This window comes from Cervus canadensis, chromosome 19 (genome assembly GCF_019320065.1).
Source record: "Cervus canadensis isolate Bull #8, Minnesota chromosome 19, ASM1932006v1, whole genome shotgun sequence".
Taxonomy (NCBI): Eukaryota; Metazoa; Chordata; class Mammalia; order Artiodactyla; family Cervidae; genus Cervus; species Cervus canadensis.
The window spans coordinates 49,377,406-49,394,273 of NC_057404.1; the positions used below are offsets into that span (position 1 = coordinate 49,377,406).

Genomic DNA, 16,868 nt, shown 5'->3' on the forward strand with positions numbered 1-16,868 from the left:
TGTACTGAGGAGAGACGGAAACAGTCCGCATAATGTTCTCAGAGTTTATAAGAAGTTGAATTTTGACTTGCTTTCATTTCTCTCATATATAAAATAAGTGCTCATCAGTATAGATCCTGAGGAATAATGGATGTCTAGTGGCCTACTGGGCTCCTAGGGGTAGCCTATAATCTAACTCCAGAAACTTCTCACTTACAGTTGGAGAAGCTGAGGCCAAAGAACGTCAGACTCAGCTTCTTCTATCACCCTGTTCCAGCCCTAGCCCATCCTCCAAACACACCACAACCATGCACTTATTTCACATGGGGTCAAAGTGCTGTGCCTGGAGTGGGTTCCAGACATTTCAGATTTTCATTCCTAGTAAAAGAACATTTGGGTTGGTAACACTAATACACGTACATTTATTTTTAAAGTATTCTCATTGAAATCAGAGCCCTTATACATTGCTGATGGGAATGTAAAATGATACGGTCACTGTGGAAAAACAGTTTCACTACTGCTCACAAAGTTCACATATCTGACACTTTGTGACCCCATGGATTATAGCCCACCAGGCTCCTCTGTCCATGGAATTTTCCAGGCAAGAATACTGGAGTGGGTGCCACTTCCTTCTCCAGGGGATCTTCCCGACCCAGAGATCAAACCTGTGTCTCAGGTCTCCTGTATTGGCAGGCAGATTTTTTACTATGAGCACCACCTGTGAAGCCCATAGTTCACTCTAAAATGGTTAACTTCTGTTGTATGAATGTTACCTCAAAAAATTATTTAAAACTTTTGAGTATATTTATTTAAATTGTAAAAATGTGCTGTGCTGTGCTTAGTCACTCAGTCGTGTCCGACTCCTTGCATCCCCATGGACTGTAGCCCGCCAGGCTCCTCTGTCCATGGGGATTCTCCAGGCAAGAATACTACTGGAGTGGGCTGCCATACCCTCGTCCAGGGGATCTTCCCAACCCAGGGATCGAACCCAGGTCTCCTGCATTGCAAGCAGATCCTTTACTAGCTGAGCTACCAGGGAAGCCCATCTATGTACATATGATGATATATCCCTATTTGACAGATATCAAGAGTTCTGGTATTAATACCTTCCAAAGGGAAACAGCAAATCAACATGTTCAAATTGACAATGGTCACAGATAATCTCTTGCCACCAGAAATATGAAATTAGTCCTAAACAGATATAAATATGAACTAAATCATTTCTAATTTTTTTATTAATAATCATCCTATATCTCTGCTTTTTTTCCCCCAAGTTTCTTCCTGACTGATGACTACTTTTTAATCCCACCACCTCCTGCTGTTGCTTAAAATAAGTGTTTTCTCTGGGTAGTAACATTTTAGTCCTTTACCTACAAACTAATGTACTAATAAATTTATAAATATCTCCACTAGAAGAAAATGGCTGCTTTTAATGCACTATACAGCTTAGTTAATCTAGACCTGACCAAATCTGACAGTGTTAGTGACATAATAACTGTGAAATCACACTATCCCATGCCCAGAAACAAATGGCTCCTCCTGTCCTCTGATCCTGATGGGTCCTGAGCCACATATCTTATCATGGAATGTGTGAAGACATGGCAGCAAAAATAGCCCGACCACGTATCAACTTAGAATTTCAAGGCCCGCCCCCTCCATATTTTTGTAAAAGTCGATCTTCATTCCACTTACCTCTGCTTTAGTTTTCTTCATAGCATTTATCACCACCTGGCAAGAATGTTATTTATTTATTTATGTTCATTAATATTTAGTTATTCATATAAACTTCAGGAAGGCAGAGACATCTGTATTGTTTGCTATTCTATTTCTACTACCTAAAATAGTTCCTGGCCTACAGACAGTGCTCAATTAATAATCATTACATAAATTTATTAACAGCTTCCAGTAACTGGAAATTAAACTATATTTCTACTCTCTAATTAATATAGATGTTTTTATACTAATGTTTTTTCTTATTATTTTTCTAGCAATATTTATTTTTCCAATTAAGCTACTTTCCATTTTTTAATTGAACAATCTACTCACAGAAAAGATGTGATGAACTGCTATGTTTATATTTCTTTCACATAAATTGGTTCTAAATTATTTTTAAATGTAATATAATTTGACAATACTTCTACAGAGAAAATAAACTCAAGCTATCTCAAGCTTCCTTCTTACAATTTTACACATGTGACACCTATCAGTAACGCTTCCACTGAGATATCTGTGTGTGTTTGCTCAGTCGTGTCCAACTCTTTGTGACCCCACGGACTGTAGCCCACCAAGCTCCTCTGTCTATGGGATTCTCCAGGCAAGAATCCTGGAGTGGGTTGCACTCCCTTCTCCAGGGGATCTTCCTGACCCAGGTCTCCTGCATTGCAGGTAGATCCTCTACTATCTGAGCAACCAGGGAAGTCCCACTGAGATATATAAAATACTTCATTCTACTGTCTAGTCCAATCTCATGAAAATGATTTTCAGAGTCATTCTACCTTTTAGATTTCTGGAGATTTAGCTTACTAGAAATAAAGGCTAGGAAATCTTATTTTTCTTCTAGATCTACTGGCCAACTGTCAATACCTCTAAAGCTTATTTCTGATATAAGAATATGTTTGTTTGTGTTAGTCACTCAATTGTGTCCAACTCTATGTGACTCCCATTGACTGTGGCCCACCAGGCTTCCCTGTTCATGGGATTCTCCAGGCAAGAATAATAGAGTGGATTGCCATGCCCTTCTCCAGGAGATCTTCCTCACCCACAGATGGAACCCAGGTCTCCTGCATTGCAGGCAGAAGCTTTACCATTTGAACCACAAGGGAAGGCCTATATAATACATATAGGTCTATAACATTTATTTGCCTAGGCAAATAAATATTTCATTTTTCTAATATGCTTTGTTTTTTCAAATGGTTTGCATAAGTGATATTTGAAGATCCTAAGTACATATAGAGTCATGGATCCTGTCAGCTATAGTGTCTCTTTAAGCTTAACAACTTAAATGGAAGCCTATTTTAACAGCAGCAGATTTTAACATATATATATATATATATATATTTAAAAAGACTCAGAGCTTCTTGGATGTCTCTCTACTTGACTGTATATGAATCAACTTAGAAATGACAATACAAAATGGTAATGGGCAATTTAGAGTTCAACTCAGGTGGCTCAGGTGGTGGAGAATCTACCTGCGGTGCCCAAGACCCAGGTTCAATCCCTGGATCAGGAAGATCCTCTGGAGAAGGGAATGGTGACCCACTCGAGTATTCTTGCCTGGAGAAGTCCATGGGCAGAGGAGCCTGGCGGGCTATAGTCCAAGGGGTCGCAAAGAGTAGGACATGACTGAGCGACTAACACACATACCATTTCCACTGCACTTTGAATGCTAGATTTTAAGTGAGATACTAGAATAATGGTACATGTTCTTAAAGAAATAAGTTGTCCAAAGCCCACTTCATTGGAAGAATGGTTGAAGGAGCTAGAAACTTTTCACCAATAGGAGACATGCCTTAGAAAAATTGTGGTAGGTTTGAAGAATTGCTTTGTCAAAGAAGCATTCTAGCTTTTCTGAACAATGCCAAGATGCCAGATTAGGACAAGCAGGCCAAAGTTACAAAGTGACAGATGTCAAATCAATACTAATTAGATCTAGATAAGAATAAAGCTGTATAGAAAATCAAGGTGTTTCCTCAAGTGATAATGACTTTCTTATAGGTGAAAATTTCAGAATACAATAGAAATGTAGGGGGTCAGATTTTAAGACCTTAACATTTCCTTCCAACTTCAGAACTCTTGTTCTAAGAAGATGCAGACGTCAACGTGTATGATATAAACTGATGCTGGTAAAACCTATGCTGCGAAACAATGCAGGCAAGAGGAGAAGGGGGCAGCAGAGAATGAGATGGTTAGATAGCATCACCAACTCAATGGTCATGAATTTGAGCAAACTCTTCCGGGAGATAGTGGAGAGCAGAGAAGCCTGGCATGCTGCAGTCCATGGGGTTGCAAGAGTCAGACAGGACTTAGCAACTGAACAACAACAACAATGATATAAATAAAAGCAAATGACTCTGCCTTCTGTGGATGTTATTCCTGCTATGAGAGTCTGCATCTCTTGCTGCTTCTCACATCTGTCCCAAATATTTATTTGACTAGTCTACCTCATTTGTTCCTCATGGCAATAACTCAGGTAAAACCACTTTGCTATATTCCAGTACAAACTCCAAGAACCAATGGCGATGACATATAAGGAAATGAATGATATTAAATCTTGGTTTGTTTCAGTGAATATTGGACCCCTGGCCTACCTCCTTTAAGCACTTGATGTGGAATTTGACAGTAATGATTTGTAAATCTTCTAAAGAAAGGTGAAAATCAGAGAAATGAGAATTCCTAAAGTCCTGACGTTTCACAGAGTAGTAGCCTGCCATTAAGAAAACACAGGGCATTGGGTGAGTGAGCTGGAGCCATAAACATTATCAGGTAAAAGTGAGGTTTCCTGGGGCTGCAGAAAGAAATGAGCTTGTTCCTACTTCTGGTATTAATCATAATAAGTGTTTTATCTCAGGCTGTCATGTTTAGTTTCTCCATGCAATTTACCTCTCAGGCACACTGTTCACAATATCAATTGGCCTTATCTTTTAACTTATAGTCTTCAAGTACTTAAATGTATTTCCCCCAAAGTTCCCACAGTTAACATGACAAAAGTCAACATTAGTACTATTTTAAGACAATGCTGCACCCACATTATAAAAGACAGTTGCTTATGCCTGGCTACTCCTATCATCTGTTGAAAAGTGTAACAGGCAGCACCGATTCTTTGCCTAATTGCAGTTTTAATGTGAGATTTTGCAACCATTTAAATGGGGATCCCTAGTGCTTTAAAAAACTCATTTATTTCATTTTTTCTCTTCGCCAAAAAAATAAAATAGAGATGTGCTTATCCTATATCTTGCTCATCTTTTATCAAACAATACTTGCTAGCTGATACAGTCAAGTCGATAAGTAGTTTTTGAGGGATCGCATTATGAAGTTCACTTTCTAAGAACCAGCAAACATGACTAGGAGCAGTCAAACCAATCAAATAATCAGACAACAAACAATTTAAGCCAAAAATACTGCAGAGACAGGCTTTTTGCTAAAAAAATGTCAGAAAAAAACCAAACTGGTAGCTTCTACAAACTCACTGAAAGATACCAACCTGAGAAGGTACAAATTGAAGATGAGACAGCTAATAACATTCTAGTCTGCATGACCCTATTTCATTGAAGTCCTCTTATGATCTGCTAATAATCCTTTATAATTAAACTCCAGCATAATATTAAAATGTAATCCACATGAACACCAATCACAGGCCATTTCATAGGCTGAAGTGGTTACCGTTTCCAGTCATGCATGACACTCACTCAGTGTGCAGCTTTAGTTTCAAATGTTTTAAATCATTTGCCCCAAGATTTTAGGGGAAAAAAAATCATGATTCATTTCTATCCATAAGTACAGTGAAATAAATCTCATTTAAACTCAAACTGCTAAGAGTAGGTCCAAGGCACAGGCCTTATGAATTTGCATACCTTCCTTTAGAACTAAAAGCTTCTGCTACATCCCCATAGAAATGAGGTCATCTTTTGAGAAATATCTTATGAACTGTTTCCAGTAAATAAAACTGATAGTACCAGAAACTGCCTATGGATGTCACTAATCAACACACACACAAATTTTGAGTCCACGTTGTGATAAGATTTGCTTAAACAATACTACCTATATTCAACTGCTGTGCATATATTTTCCATTTCTTCTATTTCAGTATATTATCTTCATCATATCTTGAAAAATTCAGTTTTTATTTAATAAATAATAATTTGAACCAAATAACAGATTATTAGAAGTAACACATTGAAAATGTTTTTAGTTTACCTGAGGTAGTTTTATGCTCCAGCACAACTGGATCATGGACTTGCCCCCGTGGCTCATGGTAAAGAATCAGCCTGCAATGCAGAAGATGCAGGTTCAATCCCTGGGCTGGGAAGATCCCCAGCAGGAGGGCGTGGCAACCCACTCCAATATTCTTGCCTAGAAATTCCCATGGACTGAGGAGCCTGGCAGGCTACAGTCTATAGGGTTGCCAAGAGTCAGACACAACTGAAGCGCTGAGCACACACACAACTGAAGCATGTGTATAATCTCCTAAATAGTTTTACTTTAGAGCAAAATCACTGTTTGAATGTTGTAAAAATTGATCCCAAGGCTAAAAAGAAATGATAATACACAATTTAACCTTATAATCTTTTTCTGATTCTGCCTCTCATATAAAAACTGGGAGTTGGGTTGATGTTAACAACTTTCACTTTTAAAATGTTGACTTGGGCTCAAATAAAGAAAAAAAATGTGAAAATTATTGTATGAGCTTTTAAAAGATTTGACTTGATTTTTAATCTATAGATAACAGAGTAGTATTCACGTAGGTTCTTTTCCAAGTTGAGTGTTACTATAAACGAGGAAAATAACATGCTGTCAGATAGGAAATAATGACTTGCAACCATTATGACTATATCTAGACTCATAAAGTGCTCTGAAAAAAAGAAAAAACACTGCTCCACAAATAGCTATTTGGTGAGATTATCATTAGACATCTGACCAAATTTAAACATTTTTACTGAAGGAGACAGTTTTCCTTATTTTGTTTTTGTATTTTTAAATGAAAGCAAGTTCTAAGGGAATAATTTATGAGTGTCATTTAAGCCATTTTAAAATGGTGTACATCAAGATTAATGTAATAACATTCTTTCAAATAATTTCTTGGAAATATTTAATTAGAGCAATTCTATTTTTATAAAAGTTTTACATAATCCTAAGCATTGAGAAAAACAGGCCAAGAGATTTAAAAAGTAAGCTTTTATTTAATATTAAAGATATGCCAGACACTGTGGCATGTGGTGATAGAAACAAACAGATAAATCAAACATAGAGTCTGACTTCAGGGAGGTTTTAATCTAGTGGTGAAGTTTGAGAAGAGGTGATAGAGGCGGGGTAGAAGGGACAACAGAGGTGAGGTCACTAAAATACAAAAGCCACTGAATTTAGCTGCAAACCTTTGACAGGACAGGCAGGAAATGCAGATTCAGGAACCAGCTAAATGGAGGGCATCAGGGAGTGGTGGAAACTCAGTAACTGCAGAGGGCAAGCCCCATGCAGAGCCATTCAAAACAAATTATTTTTAAAACACTGTGCCAGTACATCAAAACAGTTTATCAGCTCGATTCAGTCTGCAATTTAAAATCCTTGTTTTAAAACTATGAGACAAATTAAACTGTGATATGACAAGTGTCATAGTCAAGGTACACGTAAAATTTACGGAGAGCCTAAAGAGCACAGTGAGTAAATCCAGGAGAGGGATTCGAAAAGTCTTCAGAGAGAAAGCGAGATTTAACTGAATCTTGACAAATAAGGAGGATTCAACCCATAGTGAGCGGCAGACACAACCTGACGCAGTGGCTGAGAGCCTGGGATTTACGGCTGCACTGCCTGGGTTCAAGTCCTAGCTCTGCCACTGGCCAATTCTGTGCTCCAGCAAGTTAATTAATCTCTAGAAGTCTCAGCTTCCTCCTACATAACATGATGATTTACCTCAACTTACCTACTTAAGATGGAAGTACAAACCTTAAAATTGGAGTGCTTTAAAGATTCAATGATAAGATACATGCAAATGACTGGCTTAGCTATCAAATTTCTACACATAGTTATATGTATTAGCCATTTTATAGTTCATTTCCAGAATTTAGCAAATCCTCCTATAAAACTGATCCCAGATTTCACCATTCCCCACAAATTTTTTGCAGTACAGCTGTCAGGAGTAAGCTGAGTTTTCAGATCCAGAGGCAGAATCATCAGTAAAAGAGCAAAGGAGATGAGGTAGAGAACTATAATCATCAAAAGCAGTAAACAGCAAGAGGTATTACCCCGTATTTCATTAACTTGAGACCCTCTTGCTATTTTAGAAATTACAAGCTGTAGCAAGACAAATCTTATCTTGTATAATAATGCTGGAATCATTCGTTGAAAATGCACTCAATCAGAAATAAATGGCACAAAACAATTATGCCAAGTGCTTACTCAACTCCTGTCATTTTTGGGGTCTAATGTTGATTTAACTGCTGTGAGGATACTGCACCTATTCCACTCAGAAAAAGGGGTCACAAAAAGATTTTCATGGAAGGAAAGTTTTGACTTTCCCTCTCTGGAGTTTCATATTGAAAAGGCACAACATCACGTAAGCAAATAGAAAATAATTAAAAACAAAAATAAAGCAAGTTTCTCCCCAATCTTGCTATCATGCCCAATTTCTCACAACACCTTCCAAATGGTTTCACACCACAGCACACATTCCTGAGACTGAATCAAAGCTTTTCTTAATCTATCCTCTCAGCTGTTCCCAACAGCACACTCTCCTCTTGCAGAACCACTCTGCCCTGCAAATGTCTGCCACAACTCCAGGTTACTTCAACTCACCTTCCTGCCCATGTTCCCTTTGCTAAACAAATGCTTTCCTTCCATTAAGAGCCTGTTTTCACCCTGATGTTGCTTTTCTGCTGCAGTCCAAAAGGGACTTTCCTTCCTTCAAATTCCTACTCAGTTAAATCCTATGTATTTACACTCCGTCTATATTGATACTATTTATATATAGTCTATATATCAACCATAGACCTTCAAATCTGTGATGACTTCAGTTGCTTCTATAATTTGACAATCTTTCTCTTCAAAGTAAAAGTTGAATAATTATTACATTCTGTTTATTTTTAAGTGTTTCTATGTTTTTTTAACTATGTGATTCGACTTGATTTTTTTAATATAAGATGTGAAATGTTAGGACTTGTTGTTCAGTCACTCAGTTGTGTCTGACTCTTTGTGACCCCATGGACTGCAGCACGCCAGGCTTCCATGTCCTTCACCATCTCCTGGAGCTTGCTCAAATTCATATCCATTGAGTTGGTGATGCCACCCAACTATCTCATCCTCGGTCGTCCCCTTCTCCTCCTGCTTTCAATCCTTCCCAGCATCAGGGTCTTTTCTAATGAGTCAGCTCTTTGCATCAGGTGACCAGGTATTGGAGCTTCAGCTTCATCATCAGTCCTTTCAATGAATATTTAGGATTGATTTCCTTTAGGATTGACTGGTTTGATCTCCTTAGGGCTTAGATTATCTTTTTATCAAAATGATCATTTTGACAATACTATTTATTGAAAAATCATTTCCTCTACAATTCAACTTCAAAGGTTTATTTACCCCAAATAGTCCATTTCAAAGAGTCCTAATACATGGATCTGACTATTCTACCAAAATGCTGTCATTCATCAGTATTTTGTGTTTTATAATTGCATTTTTTGAATAAATGTTCATATATTTATTAATCTAGATAAACTTTAAGACCACTTTGTTTATTAAAACAAACCTTAGGTTTTCATAAGAATTACCTTTAATATACCTGGTAACTTGGCAAGGAACATATTACTATTATATTTGGTAATTAATATAACATTTAGGAACATGTTAAATCTTAATTTATGTACATTCAACATTTTTTAGAATTCCTACATTGTCTTTTAAGTGCTGAACAAACTGAAATACCCTGTTTCTCTAAACACACCTGATGTCTGCTTTCTCAAATCTACCCACTTCCTTCTTCCTGCTGAAAATGTCTTCATATCTCCCTAATGGTCACACTCACTTTCCAGAGAAACCCATTCCAAAGGCCACTGTCTCCATGGATCTTCTAACTAGACAGCAGAGAATAGTTTTTTGATTTTTCTAAACTTCTATGGAGGAGACATATATGCCACATCAAAAATTTTGATTTATTATCCAAATGTCAGATTTCCTTTTCTTCTTTGGTTTCCAAAATTCTATGGAACCATCTCTCTTTTAGCCTTGCACCAACTTGTATGCAAGACTACATTTTTTTAACTTTTCCCCAGAAGTCCATTTGACAAATGAATAGTTATTAATAAGAAACAAAATTTTTTACAGAGAAACTTATAACTAGTAGGTAAGTATTTTACATTATAACACTCTACAAGCAATTTAAAAAATTATTTTAAATTCCTTTGAGCTATTCCCTGTCCTTAAGTCCTCGTCTCAGCTGGTCCCTGGCTCAGGCATTCTTGTCTTCTCATGCGTTCCCTGAACAGGGAGTGCTCAGTCAACCAGAGTGGTCCCTGAAATGTCCAACTGTCCCTCTCCACGGCAGACGGCTTTCTCATCCTTAGGAAGCATGGATACCAGAAGATAACTGGACTTTGGAAGACTCGTATCAGATTATCCTCAAATCAGCATCAGGAGACATGAGTGGCAGGAGACTCTTCATAAAAAGAAGTTTTATACCAGCTTCTGAGAAAATAAAATTTTTTCCACATCTGTATTTACTTTATTGTGACAATCTGTTGTCTCCCCACTACATGACAAATGTTTTAAGTACAAAATCACTGACATATTTATCTTTAAAAATCTCCACAGCACTATATTCATAACCCACCATATGTTGCTTCTTATAGATCAGAGCTTTTAGACAAATGAATGAATGACTTGATTAATTAATATTAATAAATGAATAGATATATGGCCTTTGCATGGCTCATAAAAGAATATGAATAGAATTAATCTGGAGAAAGTTCTATTTTATTAAAATGAGGAGACTAATTTTCATAACTGTATAAATCTGTTTCCCACTTTTTCTCCTTGGGTCCACAATATCTCAATCAATTAGTGGAGAGTTTTGTTGTGGTTTTCAGTTTTAAAAGAAAACAAATCCACCTCTAGTTTCAAGTTTATTTTTTGTTTGCTTTGGTTTTTGTCTCTTTTTTGTCTCTTGTTTGTTTTTGTTTTTGTCTCTCATTTACTCTGAACCAGCCTCTCTCAAAGTCTCATAGAACATCAAAAATAAATAAATAAATCGAAATCAACAGGATATTAAGTAGAATTTTTCAACTGTCCAGAATTTGTCATTGAGACTTAAAATTGAAGACAAATGAATCATGTACTCTGTTCTAAAGAGAAAAATGGCCAGGAAATCCATACAAGTTGTCAAAAGTGCAACAAGTTTCTCTGACTATAATATCTACCTTTTAAAATCACAACTTATCTACAGCAAAGGAAACCATCAAAAAAAAAAAAAAGAAAGAAAAGACAACTACAAAGTGGGAGAACATATTTGCAAATAATTTGAGTTAAAAGGGTTAATATCCAAAATATCAAACAGCTCATACAACTCTATCAAAGCAAACAACTCAATCAAAAAAAAAAAAAAAAAAAGACTGGAGTCACAAGACCTAAATAGGTATTTCCTCCAAAGAAGACACAGATGACCAACAGACACATGAAAAACTGCTCAACATTGCTAACTATTAAGAAATGCAATTCAAAACTACAATGAGGTATCACCTCACACCAGTCAAAATGGCCATCATCAAAACGTCTGTAGCAATAACTGGAAAGAGTGTAGAGAAAAGGAAATTCTCCTACATTGTTGGTAGGAATGTAAATTGGTGCAGCCACTATAGAAAATAGTATGGAAGTTCCTTAAAATACTAAAAATAGAACTACCATATGATCCAACAATCCCATTCCTGGGCATATATTCAGAAGAGATTAAAATTGTAATTTGAAAATATACATCACCCCAATATTCATAGCACACTATTTCCAACAGCTAAGACATGGAAACCACCAAAATGCCCATCAATACATGACTAATTTAAGAAAATGTGTTATATATATGTTGCTGCAAATGGTAATTTTCCATTCTTTTTTATGGCTGAGTAGTAGTCCTATATATAGGAGTATAATATACATATATATACATATACATATATATACACATATATGTATATTATACTCCTATATATAGGACTACTACTCAGCCATAAAAAAGAATGGAATATTACCATTTGTAGCAACAGAGATGCACCTAGAGAATATTACACTAAGTAAAGTTACTTACTATTACCAAAGGGGAAGGATGGGGGCAGGATAAATTAGGAGTATAGGATTAACAGACACAAACTACTAAACATAAAATAGATAGGCAAAAAATGATTTATTGAATAGCGTGGGAACTATATTCAACATATTTGTCATAACTTAAAATGAAAATAACCTGAAAATATATGCACATATAATTGAATCACTTTTCTGAACACCTGACACTAACATTATAAATCAAACATACTTCCAAAAAAAAAATCACAACTTAAAGTTCACCTTTATAACATGAAGCAAACTTACTGTTCTAGATAAGGTAAGGAGAGTTTCATGAATATAATGGGGAATATCATGAGTAATTATTGTAAGAAACTTTATTTCTTTTTAAATCTGTAATAAAGCAAATACATTAATAATATAAAAGGGCGAAGAAAATCAGGTATCATTATAATGTCATAATATAGCTGTGTACCCTCAGTTCAGTTCAGTTCAGTTCAGTCGCTCAGTCGTGTCTGACTCTTTGCAACCCCATGGACCGCAGCATGCCAGGCCTCCCTGTCCATCACCAACTCCTAGAGTTTACCCAAACTCATGTCCATTGAGTCGGTGATGCCATCCAACCATCTCATCCTCTGTCATCCCCTTCTCCTCCTGCCTGTACCCGACACAGCCTAAATTCATTTTTTCTTCAAAAATCCGTGAGATATTTTCAAAGTATTATAATATACATATGGTAGGTATATTTACATAATATATTTACACAAACACACATATACATATATACATACACACAAATATACGGGCTTCCTAGGTAGTGCTAGGGGTAAAGAACCCACCTGCCAATGCAGGAGACGAGAGAGCCAAGTTCAACCCATGGTTCAGGAAGATCCCCTGCAGAAGGGCATGGTAACCCGCTCCAGTATTCTTGCCTGGAGTATCCTGTGGATAGGGGAGCCTGGTGGACCCTACAGTCCATACGATCACAAAGAGTCAGACACGACTGAAGTGACTTAGCATGCATGCACACAAATATACACAGTGAGCCATAAGAAAATCTCAAAAAGTCCCCAGCTTCAGAGATTGTATAAACCCCATTATCTCTATACAACAAAAATGGAAAATTAATAACAAATTTTAAGCAAAAAAAGAGCCCTACTGAAATTTTTTAAAGCTCATCTAAGTCATTATTGAGTTAAATAATAAATATTAAAGCCATAGGAAGAAATTCAGGAAATAATAAAACTAAAAACACTATATTTCAACACTTAGGAGACAGAACCAAAACTTAACAAAAACAAATGCTCAGCCTTAAGGGTAATCATTATGAAATACAAATTTGTGAACTAAGCATTTAACTTAGAGCATTATAATTATTTCATGTAACATTAATAATATCAATAGAAGCTTCTTTTTAAAACAACCACCCTGTTACAACATTTTATTAAACATGTTATAATAGTTTCCACTTTTAATTCTGACTTAATGACATAGATACCAGTCCAAACTTTGCACATGGGAAACAGGCTCAGAGAGTTTAAAAGTTTGCACCTTTTGCAAAATCATGCAGCTAGCACATGCTAACTTCACTATTCATAATACAATATGTGAGATCCCAGCCAGGAGGAATAAAATACTTAAAATAACAGAATAGTGAATTATAAATCAAAATGGTATTAGCATTAGAATCATTAAGACTAATACATTCACAAATGAAAGGGACAGAATTCTTATAAATGAAAAAGAGTATACACAAATAACCAAAAATCAGAATGAGACAAGATGTATAACAACAAAGAGAGGAGATTTTAAAGATTTTCAGACAGTATTATATATATTCCAGTACTAATCAATTTGAAATTTTATACAATTTTAAAATATATATGTATACACTTCAAAAGTTGGCTCATAAAGTAGAGAACTTGAAAAAAAAGTTAAAGAAATTGAAAGTATGTCAGAGATTATGTCCTCAGATAGCTTCAGACCAAAATAACCTTCCTGATAAGCTACTTTGATCTCTTAAGGAATAGATAATGCCAGTGTTATGTAATATTATCAAACATACAAAAAACATAATAGTTTCAAATGCATTTTTGACATTATTCTAATCTTCACACCAACAGTCTGACTGAGAGCCACTTATAAACCACTAACCACTTAGATACATGCAGAAATACTAAGCAAATAAAAGATGTATCCCTAAATAAATGGTGTGGGAGAGTTAGAGTCAAAAGATTTTTAAAGATCTAGCAAACAATATTAACAAAAGAATAATTAAAGGAAAAATACTATACTTGCTTAAGAAGGTTGTGAAAGTGAAAAGCTCAGTCATGTCCGACTCCTTGCGATCCCAAGGACTATATAGTCCATGGAACTCCTCCAGGCCAGAATACTGGAGTGGGTAGCCTTTCCCTTCTCCAGGGGATCTTCCCAACCTAGGGATCAAACCTAGGTCTCCCACACTGCATTAAGAAGGTTACTTTTATATAAAAGCAGCATGGTCCTTCCTAAATAAATGCATAACAGTCATAAAATTCAGTAATTAATAGTCTCAAAGTGTATAAGGAAAATATTGTCAGAAATTTTTTAGTCTTTCAGAAATTTTTAGAGATATAGTTGTAGTGGAGGATTTCACTTTAGAAAAAGTTTTACAATTCACTGAAAAAGTGGGCAACAGCAAATAAACAGTCAGGAAAGTAATAAAATGACCAACAAATTTGAAAAGGTGTTCACTCTCATAGTTAAACAAGTACAAATAAAATAGCTCTTTTTTGGTCAGATTAGAAAATAAAAAAGAAGAAAAATAATTAGTGTAATGGAATATGGAAGCTAACAATAATGTACAAAGAACATTAATGTATAAACCAATATACCTTTTTAAAGGTTGTGTAGTATAAATATTGAAATTTAAACATGGATACCATCTTGCCTATCCATTTGACTCCTAAGAGTGTATGATAAGAAAATAAGAGTGAAATGACTCAAAGATTTCATGCACCTGAATGGTCAAGACAGTGAAAACTTGAAATCAATCTTATCCTAAAAAGAAGACTGATTAAACTTATTTATTGTAAATCCATACATGAGAATACTTTTAGATAATAAAAGTAATAATGTTAGGACAAATTTTAGAAGCCTGTTACATATGAGTAGTGTGTGATCACCTTAAAAAAGTCAAATTGGCTATGTGTCAAACTGCTGGGAGCTGGTGAAGAATGCAGAAATTTATCCACTAAAGATCGCCATTAGTTCATTGGCTATACTTAATTTAGTCTTTCCTCTCTTCTGTTTTTATTTGTGATTATTGTTACCTTTTAAATATGAACTTTGAATTCATTTAGTAAAAAGATTTATGTGTGTCACTGAATCAGATATGTTTCAAATACCAAACAAATTTTAGTTCTAAAAGCTGAGACCACAAAAATCTTTAAGTTTTGAGATATTTCATCCCAAATTAAAATCAGCCATTCTAGGGCTACCCTATTATCCCTTGACTGAAAAAAGAGGCAAAATGCTGACAAAGATTGGTGTCAGATCAGTTCTAATAAATGAGTCAAGCTCTTTTCTGAAAAAGTAATTGACTTAAAAATTTAAAGCTCAAATTCTATTTGCATCTATCAATTTGAACACTATTTTTTTCCTCAAATTGTACTATATAATTTACTTTCTGAGCTGTGATCATTTCAAATTTCACCAGACAGACCAAGTTAAAAACTTCTTTAAGTGTGATCAGTCTTCTTGTTTTACTGCTATTTAGACCCAGATTTCAAAGGTCAATGAATTAGGCCAGTACTGTTTAGATTATGTACCAACTACAAACATACCATAATGTGCAGAGCTGATAAGAAATGTGATCGATAACCAGATAGCGTCTTACAGCTGGTACTTTAGAAAGGAAAGATGATCAAAAATGACCTAACATTTTCAGCATTTGTTTACAACATATTCATCAATTGCATAGCAGTCAATGTATTTTAAACAGCATGACTGCTCAAGCTGAAGTTGCTTTATATCATAAAAACCAAATAGAAACCCATGAAGCTGTGTTTCTCAGTGTGGTTATAGATTTTCTTTTATTTCTATTTAATATATAGCTTTAACAATGTATCCTGGCACTTTACTTACAACCGTTCTGAAAACAACGTGTTCTTCCCTGAGTAAATAAGTCAAATATAAACAAGAAGTAGGTCAACTTAAGCCCTGAAAAATCTCAGGTCAAAGTAGTATACGAGTGTTTTAAAATCAATTTACTCAGTATCCCAAAGGATCAGCACTATTTTCTAAAGCTCTAAAGCTCTGGATAAAATTCTGATATAGAGATGTTAAATATTCCATCCAATACGAACCTTAAACAACTCAATATTTTCATTAGCAAAGTATCAAGCTGTGATTCCTGACTATAAAGTTCTAATCTGGACATTTAAATGTGTTTTAAGCGCATTTGGACTCGGGAGTCACAGCTACACCGCCCCCAAGCTCATTCTCTAGGCCAGGCTCCATTTAAGAATTACATATATATTATTTCACATAATCTGAACAGCAACATTATGGAATAGGTAGCTCCCATTTTAGAGCAGAATGAAGCATAGACAATAAGTACCTCCCTGCGTACGTAGCTAGTGGGTGGCAGAGCTGACTTTCAAACCTAGCCAGCCCAGCTCTTCAGTTTATACGCTTCACTTCTGTGACTTGGTATACCTATCCCTTGACTTTTCTTATATTTGGCATCTATGTGCTAAGGTTAGTGTCTTTTTTAGAAAATTTTCTAATGATCTAAACGTGGCACAAAGAATGTATTACTAAAACTAGTTTCTAGAAGTGAAGTGATCATTTCAGCCCATACGTGGTCTGGACTTCCCTAGTGATTCAGATGGTAAACAAGCTGCCTGCAATGCAGAAGATTGATCCCTGGGCCAGAAAGT

The 16,868-nt window shown here is 35.6% G+C and overlaps 1 long non-coding RNA gene across 1 annotated transcript in view; it reads right to left on the bottom strand.

Annotated features, from left to right (window-relative positions):
• Positions 1 to 16,868, bottom strand: part of LOC122422334 — a 594,363-nt gene that overhangs the window by 226,791 nt on the left and 350,704 nt on the right. The window contains exon 5 of the long non-coding RNA XR_006263780.1: positions 5,893 to 5,963. This is a non-coding gene — a long non-coding RNA (uncharacterized LOC122422334). The remainder of the gene's footprint in view (positions 1 to 5,892; positions 5,964 to 16,868) is intronic.